The 17,484-nt window shown below is 35.7% G+C and overlaps 1 pseudogene; it reads left to right on the forward strand.

Annotated features, from left to right (window-relative positions):
- Positions 1–6,193: 6,193 nt before the first annotated feature.
- On the forward strand, positions 6,194–17,024 carry LOC100820617 (glutamine synthetase cytosolic isozyme 2-like; annotated as a pseudogene).
- Positions 17,025–17,484: the final 460 nt, after the last annotated feature.

Here is a 17,484-nt window from a genome sequence, read left to right on the forward strand (position 1 = left end):
AGATAGAGAGACAATCAACCTAGACGCGATCGAAAACGTAACATCCCATTTTTTTCATAAATAAATTTAAGAATTTTTTTTAGTAAAAATAATAAAAATAAATAAATAGAGTAAATAATAGGTCGTAAATTCCCCTAGCTATAAATAGCAACATGCTAGGTTTTTCAGACAGACTCCTCAGCCTCCTCTGCCTCTCATTTTCGATTTTCCCCTTCTCCTCTCAAAACCCTTTCTTTTTCCCGCAACCCACAAAACCTGTCTCAGAAAAACTATGATCTCAGACTCATTCACCGTTGGATCGTCGTGAAATTTGAGCACCACGTTTGCAACCAAATTTTGCGCATTCTCACCGTTGGGAATTACAAAATCGTGTCTGAGCTTAGAGGAAAACCCTTCGCATTGTAGCTTTTTATTTTCCCGCAAAAACCCAAAACTGTCTCGGTAAAACTACGATCCCGGTTTCTTTAACCGTTGGATTTGCATGAAATTTGGATATGTTGCTCGAAATTCAATTTCTCACACTCTCACCGTTGGGATTTGCGAGATAATATTCTTGGTGGGAAAAAAAGGAATCGCATGAAGACAGTACAAGCGGAGGCTTTAATCTCTTCTCCGTCTCTCTGACAGTCGAGAATTCTATCGGAGCAATCGGAGGAAAAACTTGAGAAATCTCAGGGAACCGCTATAGATGCCGCTATCGTTGTCGGAAGACACGTGAGTCCGCTTAGAGGTAACGGATGAGTTATTCACAATTGGAAATTAGTGAGAACATGTGTAGGGATCCTTAGAGATATCAATTGGAATGGGTTTTGGGGTGTTTTTGCAATTTTCATTTTATCCTTATAATTATTACAGTGAATTATATATGTTTGACAAACCAATTGTTGTGGAATTGATATGCTATTGTGTTGAGCGTGAACCCTATAAATCGAGTACTTTTTCTAATTAATATGAATTGATGAAATAAAGGAGAAATTTAGAGAGAGATATTGATTTTGTATTTTCTCTTTTTCTTGCTGTTTAGGTTTTTATATATAATTTAAAAAAATTAATATCATAATTGAAACTGACCAAAGTGTTCATATAATTATTTAGAATTTGTGCATTGAAAGCTTACTTTAAAATTTAAGATTTAATATGATGTATGCTAGTTTATATATATAGAGGTAGTTATTTATATTAATAATTTATGTAAATAATATTGTAGAGTGTTATAGTATGATTCTAAAAATTATTAAGTGTTGGAGTTTGAGAATATTATGGTTAAATTTTATGAACATGTGTATGTTGTACCTTATGAATATCATTGGGAATGTTATGAGATGGTTGATGTGATGTTATGAGATGTTAAAGTGTGGACATGATATTCGATTGTGAATAAGTGGATGTGTTAACACTTGATGTTATATTAATTATATCGTGAGCTATGAATTATACAATAACCTGACCAGTGTTTATGCGCAGTGTTAAAGAGAAAGTGTAGGTTCCTAGTTAGGAACCAGTGTTAAATTGTCGCGCAATTGTGTTAAACATGTTTGAAACATGAGTGTGAGGTCGTGGTATTTTATAATTCATGAGCAGTGCTTATAAATGAAATATGTGATGAATTGTGGAATGATATGTTGCCTTGAAATTATAATATTGTTATTGAGATTGAGTAAAAGTGTAAAGTAGAACAGGTGTTGAATTGTGAGATATGTGAAAACATGTGATGGTGGATTGTGACATTATGAGATGAGAAATTGTGAATGAGTTTTGGTTGTGAATAAGTGTGTGATTAACTCTTGATGTGACATTATTTGTGTTATAAGCTGTGAATTGTACAATAACCCGACCAGTGTTATCTTGAGAAAAGTGTAAATGCGCAGTGTTAAAGAGAAAGTGTAGGTTTCCTATTTAGGAACCAGTGTTAAAGAGAAAGTGTAGGTTCCTATTTAGGAACCAGTGTTAAATTGTAGCGCAATATGTTGTACGTGCTTAAGACACGAGTGTGAGGTCGTGGGTATTGTATAATTCACTAGCAGTGTCTGTGTGCTAAAATGATTTTAGGGGTTGGACCTGAATCAGGAGGGAGAGGCCCTGATGGACTCTTCGAAGTGTAGGCCTTGGGGGTCACCGGGTTTGAGTGCTCCTTTAAGCCTATGCTGATCTCATATGGTTGGAGCATTCTTGCAAAACATCGTGACCCTGACTGGTCTCCCTATGATCTTACTTAGTGAGAGTGACCTGGCAAACCCATTGTGTGGTGTGTCTTGTTATGTACTCCTAAGCGCCCCAGGGTGGTTTTTCACTGACATGGTACCACATTGCATATAGGCTTGAGTCTTAGCATAACTGTCTCATGCGCTTGCTAATTGTTTATTATGAAATTGATGTGTTATTATATCTTGATCAGAGAATGTGATTTTTGTGTAATGTGATTGATGATTGAAAAGTGTGATTGATGGATGAAAAGTGAACTTTGAATGACAAAGTGGTGGAATTACGTGAATTATGTGTAAGTAAATTTTATTTAGTTTATATGATGTGTATATCTAGTTGTCTTGTTTCTCTATTAGTTAGGAATGTGATAACTCACTCCCCGTGTGTTGTTTGTGTTTGGATCCTGTGATGATCTTGAACTTTGTGTTCGGGGGAGCAGACGACTAGGTGAATTGCTTTAAGGAACATTATGTTGAAGGACGTCGAGACACAACGCTCTGATAGAATGTGACAGTGGGACATAAGTTTTTATATTAGTTGCATGATGTTAGTCTATTTTATTTCACCTCACTGATTTAACAAAATATTTTTGTAAATTTGATGGCCTTATTTTGAGCCAAATATGTTTTAATAAGTTTTAATTGATAATAGTGAAGTGAATGTGAACTTTTTACCCGTGTGAATTTGGTTACCAATATTTTTATATATTTTGTTTATATATATATATGTCGGGGTAGAGGGTGTCACAGAAAACCTCCACAAGAACATGAACCCATCCAACAAATAAGAGGGGTGATCAACTCTATTGTGGGTGGATTCTCCTATGAAGGTCAGTCCAGCCAGTACCGCAAACGCCTCCTGGGAAATCGACATCAACTATGTCGATACACCAGCACCACAAAGTCTTCCTCTATCACTTTCATGGATGTCTCCATCATAATTGCTAACTTCATGGTGTCCAATGTCTTCATCGACCAGGGAAGCTCCATTGATATTTTATACTAGAAGACATTCCAGAGACTTGAAGTTTTGCCTCACACCATCCAACCTTACATCGGTCCACTCCTCAGCTTTGTAGAGGAACTAGTATAGAATAGAGGCTATGTCGACCTTATGACCACTTTCAGTTAAGGCTAGCTCTTTAGGTGCTTTACAATCAGGTATTTAGTCGTCGACGTAAATACCTCTTACTTTGCTTTGATTGGCAATAAAATGCTTAACGAGCTTAGAGCTATTGTCTCCATACTGCATCTAAATATGAAGTTGCCCACCTTGACAGGAGAGATCGTGACAGTCACAACAGATCAAAAGTAGGCACCACAGTGCTATGTAGAAAGCGTAAAAGTGGCACCCTATCTTCCCACCAGGGAGCTTGCCAAGCCTCACCCGACAGCAACTGAAGGTTCTTAAGTCATGAGCATGGACGAAGGGTCTCCAATCCAAGCCTTGATTGTCTACCAAACAAGCTTAAACGATGAAAGCCTATTGAAGAGCTCGTCAAGCTGTATCTTGGACCCAAACTTGGGTAGTGCAAGCAACTCAACAGGGACCTGACCAGCCATGAGCATAGACGCATCGCTGATGTTCTACACAGGAATGCAGACCTATTTGCTTGGCAGCCATCTGACATGTCGAGAATCAACCCCAACATTATCTTCCATAAGCTCCTAATTTGTCCCTAGGCCAAACTAGTATCACAGAAGAAAAGGAAAACTGGAAAAGAACGAAGTAAAGCTGTCATAGAAGAAATAGACAAGCTCCTTAAGGCCAACTTCATCAGAGAAGTCAAATATTCCACTTGGCTCACCAACATTGTCATGGTAAAAAAGGCCAACAACAAATGGCAAATATGCATCGACTATACTAATCTTAACAAGGCATGCCCCAAAGATGCATACCATCTGCTCAACATTGATAGGCTAGTCGATGGAGCATTCAGGTTCCAGGTGCTAAGCTTCCTAGAAGCTTACTATGGATATAACCAGATCAAGATATACGCTTCAAACGAGGAGAAAAAGGAATTCATCACTAAATATGCCAACTTCTACTACAAGGTCATGCCCTTTGGCCTTAAAAATGCAGGCACTACATACTATAGATGGATCGACCGAATTATCAAGCAGCAGGTTAGATGAAACATTGAGGTCTATTTTGATGACATGGTCATCAAGTCTCATAGCATAGCCCAACACGTGGCAAACTTGGGAGAAGACTTTGGAGAGCTCTGTAAATACAACATGTGCCTTAACTCGGAAAAATGCACTTTCAAGGTCGACGGAGGCAAGTTCCTGGGCTTCATGATCACACATCGGGGAATAGAAACCAACCTCAACAAATGCATTGCTATCTTGGAGATGCAAAGTCCTACTAATGTCCAGGAAGTCCAAAAGCTGAATGGAACACTAGCATCCTCATCCAAGTTTCTCCCTAAGCTTGCTGAAAAAGAAAAGTCGTTATATAAATTGATTAAGAAAACCAAGCCATTCTTATGGGACAAAACCTGTGAACAAGCCTTCTTAGCCTTCAAGAAGACCATTAGGTTTTGCGAAAGCCTAAACTAGTAGGGAGGATGATGGCCTAGTCTGTATAACTTTCAGAATTTGATATCTAGTATGAACCCCAAGACCACATGAAGAGACAATTCATGGAAGACATCTTGGCAGAGTTCGTCAAGAACGACAAAACCACCCTAGACTGGTGGAGCATCTACATTGACGGCATGTCCAACATTAAGGGAAGCAGGGAAGGAATCATCCTTGAAGGCCTTGACAATGTCACCTTAGAGCAAACCCTCAAGCTCAACTTCAAAGCCTCAAATAATTAGGTCGAGTACGAGGAGCTCATTGCAGGTCTAAAATTAGCAAAAGAAGTCGGGGCCAAAAAGCTAAGATGCTACATAGACTCGTAGCTTATCCAGGGGTAGGTTGCTAATAGATACCAAACCAAGGAGACAGTGCTGCTCAAGTACTACCATATTGCCAAAACTCTTATTGAAAATTTCGAATGCTTTGAGATGTACTTCATACTCGGGGAAAGTAGCACAAGAGCATACTTGCTCTCCAAGTTGGCCAACACCAAAAAGACCAGACACCTCCAGACTATCATCCAGGAGATGCTCCAAACTCCTACCATAGACACTGAATAAATTATGGCTGGAGAGGAGAAGGAACTAAACTGGATAACCCCCTACAATAATTTTCTAATTTGGGGGGGGGGGGGGAGCGGGGTGTTGCCGTTAGACAAAAACTAAGCTCGATGCCTGCAACAGAAGGCCAGCTACTACGTCATCTTTGACGATGAGCTATTCAAAAAAGGGTTGAGAACACCCTTGTTAAAGTGCTTAAACAACCAATAAGCAGATTATGTAACGAGAGAACTTCACAAAAGAATTTGTGGTCTCCATACAGGGGGACGATCCCTTGCAACAAAGGTGGTGCATGCTGGATACTATTGGCCAACACTCAGGGCACATGCCCTTGACTTCACAAAGACATGAAGACGATGCCAAAAGTTTGCAGACACTCCACACACCCCTCCTAACAATCTCCGCAGTCTGAGCTCCCTTTTTCCTTTTGCCATATGGGGAATGAACATACTAGGACCACTGCCAAAGGTGCCAAGAGTAGTTAAATACCTATTAGTAGTAATTGATTACTTCACCAAGTGGATCGAGGCAAGACCACTGCGAAAAATTATGACCAATGAGGTGAAGTTCACTTGGAAATACCTCATATGCAGGTATGGCCTCCCATACGCCATTGTCATCGACAATGACACCTAATTCAAAGCTTAGACCTATGAAGACTTCATGACAAGGCTAGGCGTTAAGCACCTTGTCACCTTTGTTGTGCATCTTGAAACCAACAACTAGGTAGAGGCATCCAATAGAGTCATCCTCAGAGTCCTGCGCACAAGACTCGACAAGTCTAAGAGCCTATGGAAAGAGGAACTCCCCAGTATACTCTGGGCCTACCATTGTTCACCCTAGATAATGACCAATGAAATTTGTTACCGACTCAAATATGGCACAAACGTCATGATTCCCATTGAAGTCAGGGAACCATTGAAAAGGAGATTATTATTCCAGCAACAACAAAATGAGGAAAATATGAGGGTAGAGCTCGAGACAACAGACAAAGTCCAAGAAATGGCCAGGATCAAGGAAGAAGCTACCAAGCTTCGAGCAACAAGGAGATACAATACAAAGGTTCGACCATGACCCTTTCAACCCGGCGACCTCATGTGGCGAGTTTAAGGCAAAGCTAGAAAAGACCCCTGGGCAAGAATGCTTGGTCCCAACTGGGATGGCCCATTCAGGGTCACAACAAGCCTAGACAATAGAGCGTACATACTACACGAACTAGATGGCAAAGAAATTCCAAGAACATGGAATGCCACCCAGCTGAAGTTCTACTTCAATAGACTTGATGTAAAACTAGATGTTGCACTCTTTTTCCCACTCAAGTATTCTTTTCCCAAAAAAGAAAAATCATGGTTTTGGCTTTAGAAGTTTAAGTGAGGCACATTTGGGATAACTAAAGGAATTTGTACTCAATCAAATACATTGAATGAAAATCTGCATCCTTTTATTTTCATTTTTTTTGTCTCCAAGAAAGGTACATCCATGGTCGAAGCTCCACAGGTTCATCGTGCCCAAGGTCCACCCTTGGTGAGTCTCACCAAAACCCATGAGGAACAATTCTCTGCTCAATTCTCCAAGCACACTGTAACGACCCGCCTCTTCGCTACGATATCACGTACTATAAAATGTGACATTTCAATTTTTAAGTGAAAACTCCATTAATTTGATTGTGAGAATGATGGTAAACTTTTCGCGATGTACATTCATCAAACAACTCACAAACACGTGAACATGTTTCATATATATATATATATATATATATATATATATATATATATATATATATATAATACACCACTACACATATTTCAAATGTCAGAAAATAATTCAGATTTTTTTTCATATACCTAAACTTAGGACTTACATGCACAATCAAAAAAATTCAAGGAACTAACTAAGGAAGAGTTCATAACAAAACACAACTCTCCCCCAAAATAAATTCCAATGTTATCAGGTCAGCTTGACAGCTCCAACAAATGACTTCCCTCCAAGTCACCTACTGCTACTCATCTGCTTCCACAAACAAAAGTTCGAGATCATCACAGACACCAATCACACGGTATAAAAATTGCAAATGTGAGAATATTATAAAAGATCAACAAACACCAAAAGACAATGATTAACAAGAAAACAATAATAATGACCACGATCATTCTTAATAACCCATCAATTCAATGTACACTTAACAAACTAGTCATCAAATTTTCCATAATTCAAATCATATATGCTCAGAATGATGCATGTACCTGAATCAACTCTAAAATGCAATGTGGTATCATTTATGAGGAAATAGCCTAAGCGTGTCCACATGCCACTCTCACTTATGAAAACTAGGCAGCAAGTGTCGAGGTCACCCTATCGTGCACACGCAACTCTCCCCCCCCCCCCCATGCTGATCAACCTGAGTCTCAAGGAAGTTCCAAATTGAGTGACATGCCCCCAAGTACAAGTATTTTTCCTCATAAAAAACTACGAGTACTTAGTGACAAAGTTTGTACTATTTCCATGCAATATGAAGTATGAAACATGAGCATCATCAATGCACTAACCATGGATAGTTAAAGATTCTAAGTCATCCCCTTCTCTATCCAGGAATGCTTAAAACTCTTTAAAACACTCTATTTCCCCCTCTAGGGATATCAACATGATCACCACACCCCCATGTACATACACAACTTATATCATCACAATAACATCATCAACATCAACATCAACATCATCTCATCTCAACATCACAAGCAATAACATTCCACATGCATACATATAAATTCATGCCTGGGTTCACATTTCGTAGCTCTTCAGGCAACATATGTAACAGTCGTAACTTTAATAAGTAAATAAGAAAATAATAAATTAATAAATTAATACATAAGTAAATAAGAAAAAATAAAATAAAAATTATTAGGTCATAAATTCCCACTATATAAGCCAAATGTTAACCTAGAGCAGCTTTTTGGAAAACACATTTTGTTCCTTTCTTCTTTTCTGACGCACAAGAACCCTAACAGAGCAATCAGAGGAGGAGCTCTAGAGAGCACCAGAGACGCCACCATTGCTAACAGAGAACATTTAAGCGACTACCTCGAGGTAAGGGATGAGTTACTCACGCTTGGGGATTAGAATGAACATGTGTAGGGATCCCTAGAGGATCAATTTTTGGGTTATTTTGGGGTGTTTATGAATTTAATTATGTTTTCATGTTTAATCGCGGATTGAGTGTGTTTGATGAACCAATTGGTGTTCTGTTGCGAGTTTGTTGTAGAATTGATGTGTTCTGTTGTGAGTTTGTTGTAGAATTGATGTGTTCCTGTGTTAGGTGCGTACCTTAGAAATTAGAATTCTTTATAATTAGCATAAAAATTGTGTGGTGGTGATTTTGTTTATACCAGATATGTTGGCCTTTCAATCTTGTTCTTTTTATTTTTTTTTATTTTTTTTTTCACACCGCAGTGTATACGTGTACATATATATTGATACTGTTTTTTTACAAACTTTATATTTTATTTCATGTGAGTGATTTCTCGTCATGAAATTCATATGTGTAGGGATTGTCATGAAATTCATATGCGTAGGGATTGTTGGATAATTGAACTGGCTAAAATAATTTAAAGAAATTAACTAAAGTTGTATTCACATTGTAATTAGGTATTTTCTTGATGTTGATAACTTAGTTGAAATATATTTAGAATATAGGTATACATGTTGTTCATAGATATCAATAAGAGTATATATTTTATTGTTATATATAATTTGTATTTACTTAATGATATATTTGATATTATTGTGATTATTTTATATTAATATATAGTTAATACTTTTTATATGTTATATATATATATATATATATATATATATATATATATATATATATATATATATATATATATATATATTACGTGTATTTTATAGTTATTTGTTTATAAGCCTTGAAGTTAAATATTGTATGTTGTTATTGTTATGATATATTGTTATTTAATTGTTGAGTATATTTTGGAATTAGTTAAAGTGTGAAATGTTAAACTCTGGACATGAAATATGGTTGTGAATGAGTGTGTGATTGATATTTGTAGTGATATTACTTGTCATGTGAGTTATGAGTTATATAGTAACCCGACCAGTGTTTACCTTGAGAGAACTTTTATGCGCAGAGTTAAAGGAAATTATAGGATTCCTAGTTAGGATCCTGAAGGGTTAAACTATAGCGCAATGTGTTAAATATGTTTGAAATATAAGTGTGAGGTCGTGGGTATTATATAACTCATAAACAGTGTCTGCGTGCAAAAAAAGAAAATATTTTAGGGGTTGGACCTGAATCAGGAAGGTGAGGCCCAAACGGATTCTTCGGAATCTAGGCCTTGGGGGTAAAGATACTCGGTTTGAGTGTCTCTTTAAGCCCATGTTGATCCCATGTGGTTGGGGCATTCTTGCAAAACAGAGTAACCCTGACTGGTCACCTTATGATGTTACTTAGTGAGAGTGACCGAGTATACCCATTGTGTGGTGTGCTTTGTCATGTACTCCTAAGCGCCCCAGTGTTGTTTTTCACTGACATGGTACCACATTGCATATAGGCTTGAGTCTTAGTATAATTGTTGCATAACGCTTGTGTTTGAATTTCATTGAGTTAACAATTGTGGTTGATGTTATTTTATGGAGGGTATAAACTTGAATGGGTGTGAATAATGTGTGCGATTTTGTGTAGTAATGTTATTTATATACATTCAGCTTTAAGTATTATATGTTTCACATGCTCTAATGTTTTATTATATACGAATGTGATAACTAACTCCCGGTGTGTGTTTGTGTTTGGGCTGATTGCCACTTTGTTTTAGGTGAGCCTTCATATGATGAGTCACATGCTAGAGATGGAGAGACTTAGTCTGTGATAGGGATTATGATTTACTGAATGATATAATTGTGTTATACTTTTCTACTTTAGTTTCTTTTTATTATTTATTTAGAGTGGACGACCTTGTTTTGAGCCGGAATAATCTTATCTTTTATTAAAAAAAATAATATTCTATTATGTTTTCACTAAGTGGATGTGAACCTTTATCCTTTTGAATTGATTAAATTAAATGTGTTTAAAAAGAAAAATTATTAATTAATTTTGCATGTTTTTTTTTCCTTCTTTTATTATTATGTGTTTATTATCTTTTAATTAAATTTTTATGATTTATTTAATTAGTTAGTTATAATTGTAAGGGTAGAGGGTGTCACAACATAAACCTCATACACACTACCACAAAAATAGTATTCTATGATGCAGGTTTTACGACGGTTGTATAAAAACCGATGTCGTAAGTAAAGTGGTGACATTTTTGTAAATTATTGGAAACTTTTAAGATGGTTTTGATAACCTGTGACACCCTCTACCCTTCACATATATACTAATAAGGAAAAAAAATTCAAATATTAATTAAAAGTATTTTTTAAAACATTTTTTTACAAGTCTTTCAAAGGGGAAAAAGGCTCACATTCATTTTCTTTTACATCATATTCAAACTTGGCCAAATAAATAATAAAGTATTCTCGACTCAAACAAGGTCGTCTAAGCTTCATACAATTAATATAGAACCTATATTCTAATGTCACATCCTATCAGAGCATTGTGTTCCCATGTCCTCTAGCATGAGGTTCTTCATAGTCATCCACCTATTCATCTACTCCCCTGAACACAAGTTCAAGATCATCACAAGATCCAAACACAACAACACACAGGGAGTGAGTTATCACATTCCTAGCTAATAGAGAAACAACACAATTAAATATACATATTATATAAATGAGATACCACTTGCTTAAACATAGCTCACGTAACTTCACCACTTCGTCATTCAAAATTCATTTTTCAATCATCAATCACATTACACAAGAATCCCACACTTCGATCAAGATATAATAACACATCAATTAGCAAGCATATGCAACAGTTATGCTAAGATTCAATCCTATATGCAATGTGGTACCATGTCAGTGAAAAACCACCATGGGGCGCTTAGAAGTACATAACAAGACACACCACACCATGGGTTTGTCAGGTCACTCTCACTAAGTAAGATCATAGGGTCACGATGTTTTGCGAGAATGCTCCAACCATATGGGATCAACATAGGCTTAAAGGAGCACTCAAACTCGGTGACCCCCAAGGCCTACACTCCGAAGAGTCCGTCAGGGCCTCTCCCTCCTGATTCAGGTCCAACCCCTAAAATCATTTTAGCACACAGACACTGCTAGTGAATTATACAATACCCACGACCTCACACTCGTGTCTTAAGCACATACAACATATTGCGCTACAATTTAACACTAGTTCCTAAATAGGAACCTACACTTTCTCTTTAACACTGGTTCCTAAATAGGAAACCTACACTTTCTCTTTAACACTGCGCATTTACACTTTTCTCAAGATAACACTGGTCGGGTTATTGTACAATTCATAGCTTACAACACAAATAATGTCACATCAAGCGTTAATCACACACTTGTTCACAACCAAAACTCATTCACAATTTCACATCTCATAATGTCGCAATCCATCATCACATGTTTTCACGTATTTCACAATTCAACACTTGTTCTACTTTACACTTTTACTCAATCTCAATAACAATATTATAATCTCAAGGTAACATATTATTCCATAATTCATCACATATTTCATTTATAAGCACTGCTCATGAATTATACAATACCACGACCTCACACTCATGTTTCAAACATGTTTAACACAATTGCACTACAATTTAACACTGGTTCCTAACTAGGAACCTACACTTTCTCTTTAACACTGCGCATAAACACTGGTCGGGTTATTGTATAATTCATAGCTCACGATATAATTAATGTAACATCAAGTGTTAACACATCCACTTATTCACAATTGAATATCATGTCCACAGTTTAACATCACATCAACCATCTCATAACATTCCCAATGATATTCATAAGGTACAACATACACATGTTCATGAAACTTAACCATAATATTCTCAAACTCCAACACTTAATAATTTTTGGAATCATACTATAACACTCTACAATATTATTTACATAAATTATTAATATAAATAGCTACCTCTATATCTATAAACTAGCATACATCATATTAAATCATAAATTTCAAAGTAAGCTTTCAATGCACAAATTCTAAATAGTTATATGAACACTTTGGTCAGTTTCAATTATGATATTAATTTTTTAAATTATATATAAAAACCTAAACAACAAGAAAAAGAGAAAATACAAAATCAATATCTCTCTCTAAATTTCTCCTTACTTTATTTCATCAATTCATATTAATTAGAAAAAGTACTCGATTTATAGGGTTCATGCTCAACACAATAGCATATCAATTTCACAAAAATTGGTCTGTCAAACATATATAATTCACTGTAATAATTATAAGAATAAAATGAAAATTGCAAAAACACCCCAAAACCCATTCCAATTGATATCTCTAAGGATCCCTACACATGTTCTCACAAATTCCTAATTGTAAATAACTCATCCTTTACCTCTAAGCGGACTCACGTGTCTTCCCATGGCGATAGCGTCATCTCTAACGGTTGCCTAAGATTCCTCCAGTTTTTCATCCGACTGCTCCGATAGAGTTCTCAAATGTCAGAGAAACGGAGAAAGGATTAAAGCCTCCATTTGGAATATCTTCATGCAATTCCTTTTTCTCACTCCACGAACATTATATCACAAATCCCCACGGTCAAAGCCTGTGAAACTGAATTTCTAACAACATATCCAAATTTTACGACAATCCAACGGTTAACGAAACCGGGATTGTAGTTTTACCAAGACAGCTCTGGGTTTTTGTGGGAAAGCAAAATGCTACAATGCGAGGGGTATTTATCTTATCTCAAACGTGATAGCAAAATTCCCAACGGTTAGAATGCTCAGAAATGGGTTACAAACATGCTGTTTAAATTTCACAACGATCCAACGGTGAATGAGTCCGAGATCGTCATTTTTCTAAGACAGGTTTGATGGCATGCGGGAAAAAGAGAGGGTTTTGGGAGAGGAAGAGAGAAAAAATGAAATTGGTAGGCAGAGGAGGCTAACAAGTCAGTCTGAAAACTGACCTAGCATGTCGCTATTTATAACTAGGGGTATTCACGACCTATTATTTACTTTATTTATTTATTTTTATTATTTTATAAAAAGAGAAACTCTATTTTATTCTCCATCAAATGAATAATAAAATACCCTTCTTATTTTCTCTCAAAAAATTATTTTATTATAACTATTTTTCTTTATTTATTTAATTATAAAACATCATTATTCTCTAAAATTTTATATATGAAAAAAAATGGAATGTTACATAACTCGTCTTTGAAAATGCATTACAACATCGGTTCTTGTAGAACCGACGTAGAATGTGAGAGGGAATGTCAACCGCCTCTCTCAATCCTACCCTTATTTTAATAATCACTCTCCTTTAGTCTAAATTAAAACCCTAAATTCTTCATCACTCTCTTTGTCCTGTGCCACGAAGAGGAAGTCGAAGAGGTAGCTACTGGTCTCGGCTACTTTGATGGTTACTTGTCCGCGCCATTGCCTTGGAAGTTCCCGACGCGAAAGCCGCCTTCAACGCCAGTGTTGTAAAAGGAGCCGAGCCGGTGTCACCACTGGTTCTCCTCGACAGTCGCACCAGCTTCACAGAGGTGCACCTCTATGGGGATGTGGTGCTCCGCTATGTCAGCTACAAGGACATCGGGCCGTAAGCGCCACACACAGATCCGCCAATACTTCACAAAACCTTCTTCTCCACAACCATCTCCTCCTCCTCCATTCCTTCCTCAAACCCACTCTCTCTTGGCCACTTCATGGTCTCTCTCTTCAATTTTCCCTTTAACTTTCTAATTTAATTATTTTGACTATCCTTTCAATAACGTAATTGTGTTTTGCTTGTTAAACGATGTCATATTGCAGTTGCAGTTCAGGATGCTCCAAGCTCCACCAATTGCTCTCACGTTGCACGCCATGTCATCCCTCATCGGTGCCACCGTCCAATGCCGAAAGCGTCTTCTCTTCCCTCGAAGGGTTACAGTGAAATGCCATGCGACGTCGTTTAGCAATTTTTGTTTCCCGTTTGCTTTGAACTCCATGACACCGTTTAGGGGCAGATAAAGTGATCGTTGAGTACATATGGTTAGGGTCTCTATCTCCCTTCGTTTTTCCTCTATTTTCTCTACACGTGAAAACAAGAATTACAATGCTACATGCTTCTATTTGTTCCAATACGCATGGATATATGTAATATGTGTGATGGAACGATACTTTTAATAGGTGTGTTTTATTTTTGTTCATCTTCTGTTTGATCGATCACAACGCTCTCTTACCTTATAGTCTCTGTACTACTCTGTTTCCCCTGTTTTTTTTTGTTGTATTTTTTTTAGCTTGTGTGTGTGTGTTTGTTTTTCATTCAGTGCAGAGTCCAATGTGCATTTTGATTTTTGATTCCAGGTTATCTTTAACTTCTTGCTCTGCTTCATGTCTAATTCAATTGTATGCTTACCTATTTGCTAACTTATTTTTCAATTGTTTTCTCCATACTTAATCAACACTTACTCCTTTTTATTTTCATTATGATAGGGTTGGTGGATCTGGCATGGATATGAGGAGCAAAGGAAGGGTAGTTTACTTCACCTTTTTGTAACCAAAAGTAAAAGATGAAATTTTCATTTATTTTGGAATTTTTAAACAGTTTTACTGTTTAAAGATTATTGAAAAAATCCGTTTAGTTTCAAGAAATTTTTCAATGGAGTAACCAAGCCAACTTCATTTAGATAAGGTCTCCATAGAATTCTCTCTTTTTTTAAAAAAAAAAAAAAAAGAAAAGAAGAGAAAAATGGTATCTTTCTATGAAATGATTCTCGCGTAGAACACACTAATAACTGATTTTCCTCAAATTTCGTTTTATATTTTCTCAAACTTTTTAATTAATATTAGTGCTTTGTGCGTTTTACATTAGGTTCTATACAATAGGAAAATTTTCAAGTTATTTTACACTGTAGAACTTAAACTATTTACAAATTCTAGAAGAGTACGAGAAAAGTACGTATTTATTTCAGCTTTATTTATTTGGCTGGTAACTAAAAGTTACTGCTGAAGAACCCTGGTATAGTTTCTACAGTTGCTTCCTTGCAATTTCTAATGACCTTTTTCTTATACCATGATTTTCTTCCTTTTTCCTCAACTAAAAGTTACTGCATGATTTTCAAACAGGTATGGCCTAGAGCAAGAATACACCTTGTTGCAAAAAGATGTCCAATGGCTTCTAGGATGGCCTCTTGGTGGTTTTCCTGGGCTACAAGTGATTTTTTTTCTTCAATCTTGTTATATTTCTTCAATTTTAAAATTATTAAGCTTTAATTAATAATTTATAGTTGTATACATTTTATTGAATATATATATATATATATATATATATATATATATATATATATATATATATATATATATTATGAAAGGCTATTAACTTTTCCAACTAATTTAATCATATTAATCTTTTTTATGGCTGACTTGTCAATGTTGTGACTTATTATGCAATTCATTTTTTTGTTTTATTTTTTACTTATTGTTTTACATGTATTGTATATTTTTTTCCCATGCTCATCAACTGGGACCATATTATTGTGGTATTGGTGCTAACCAGGCTTTCGGGCGTGATATTGTCGACTCACATTACAAAGCATGTATTTATGCGGGCATTAACATAAGTGGAATCAATGGAGAAATGATGGGTGGTCAGGTAACTTGAAATATAAGTCAGAATCTTCATATTTATCATTCTTCAGCCTTGTATTTCATATCCATTTTTTCACACATATATATATATATATAAACCAACAACAATTGACACAAGTGATAATGATTTATGTCTCTTAATTAAATGGAGTGGTGCTTAGTACATGATTAGCTACTTTCATGTTCTTCCTCACCATTTGTTTTTATTTTGAGAGAAAGACTAGTTCTTTTTTCCAGTAACATTTCAGCTAATATCTCTGTTTGTGTCAACAGAGGATCACCAAGATTGCAAGAGTGGTGCTTTCCTTTGACCCTAAACCAATTCAGGTTGAATAATCTCATACTCATCCAGTTTCAATTTTTCTCTCTTAACTTTTGTTCTGTGTGCAGTGGCATGCAAAAATTGAGGCCACGTTGATTTTATATATAATCAAAACATGGTTAAAATTAAATTTAAGTAAATAAATTAATATTGAATATATATATATATATATATATATATATATATATATATATATATATATGAATATTGAATTTGGTGTGATGAAATTGACTAGTGTCATTTTGGTTATGTTCTTACAAAACAGGGTGATTGGAATGATGCTGGTGCTCACACAAATTATTACAGGTAATTGTGGTTACTTAAAAACAATGGGTTAGTTACAAATTTACATAATATCGCTTTGCTTTGATGCTTGACAAGTGGATAATATATAATGTTGCAGTACCAAGTCCATGAGAAACGATGGTGGCTATGAAGTCATCAGCAATTGCTAAGTTGGAAAAGAGACACAAGGAGCACATTGCAGCTTACGGAGAAGGCAACGAACATCGTTTGACTGGACAACACGAGATAGCTGACATGAACACCTTTGTATGGGTAAGCAACAAAACAATATTAAGGAACCAAACTTTTTAATTTATGTTATTAAGGAATCACTTTTCCTTATAGTAAGAGAAACTTTATTTTCTGTTATTACTACTCAAGGAAATTAAAACATCTCCAAGATTAAATAGAACAAGTTTTGGAGAGAACCATAGAGCATATTAATGAACCAAAATTTAACAGGGAAAGTAACTAAGTAAGGACTCTTCTAAGTAAGTAGCTAAGCTGGTATAGAGAAATTTATTTCCAATTGTTTTTTTACCTTTTTCACAAACTGCTTTAGTATTGATTATCTGAAAACACACATTAACATTTTGTTTGGTCTTTTCAACTTCTGCAATGCATTGACACTACAAATTATTCCATGTCTTTAGGATGTTCTACAAGCAACACGAATGCAATTGGATTCGAAGGTTAGTAATTGATAATTTGGATAAATTTCTTGACGAACACTTCTAATAGAAGAAAATAAAAAAAGAAGGTAAAATGAATT

This window comes from Glycine max, chromosome 15 (assembly GCF_000004515.6).
Source record: "Glycine max cultivar Williams 82 chromosome 15, Glycine_max_v4.0, whole genome shotgun sequence".
NCBI lineage: Eukaryota > Viridiplantae > Streptophyta > Magnoliopsida > Fabales > Fabaceae > Glycine > Glycine max.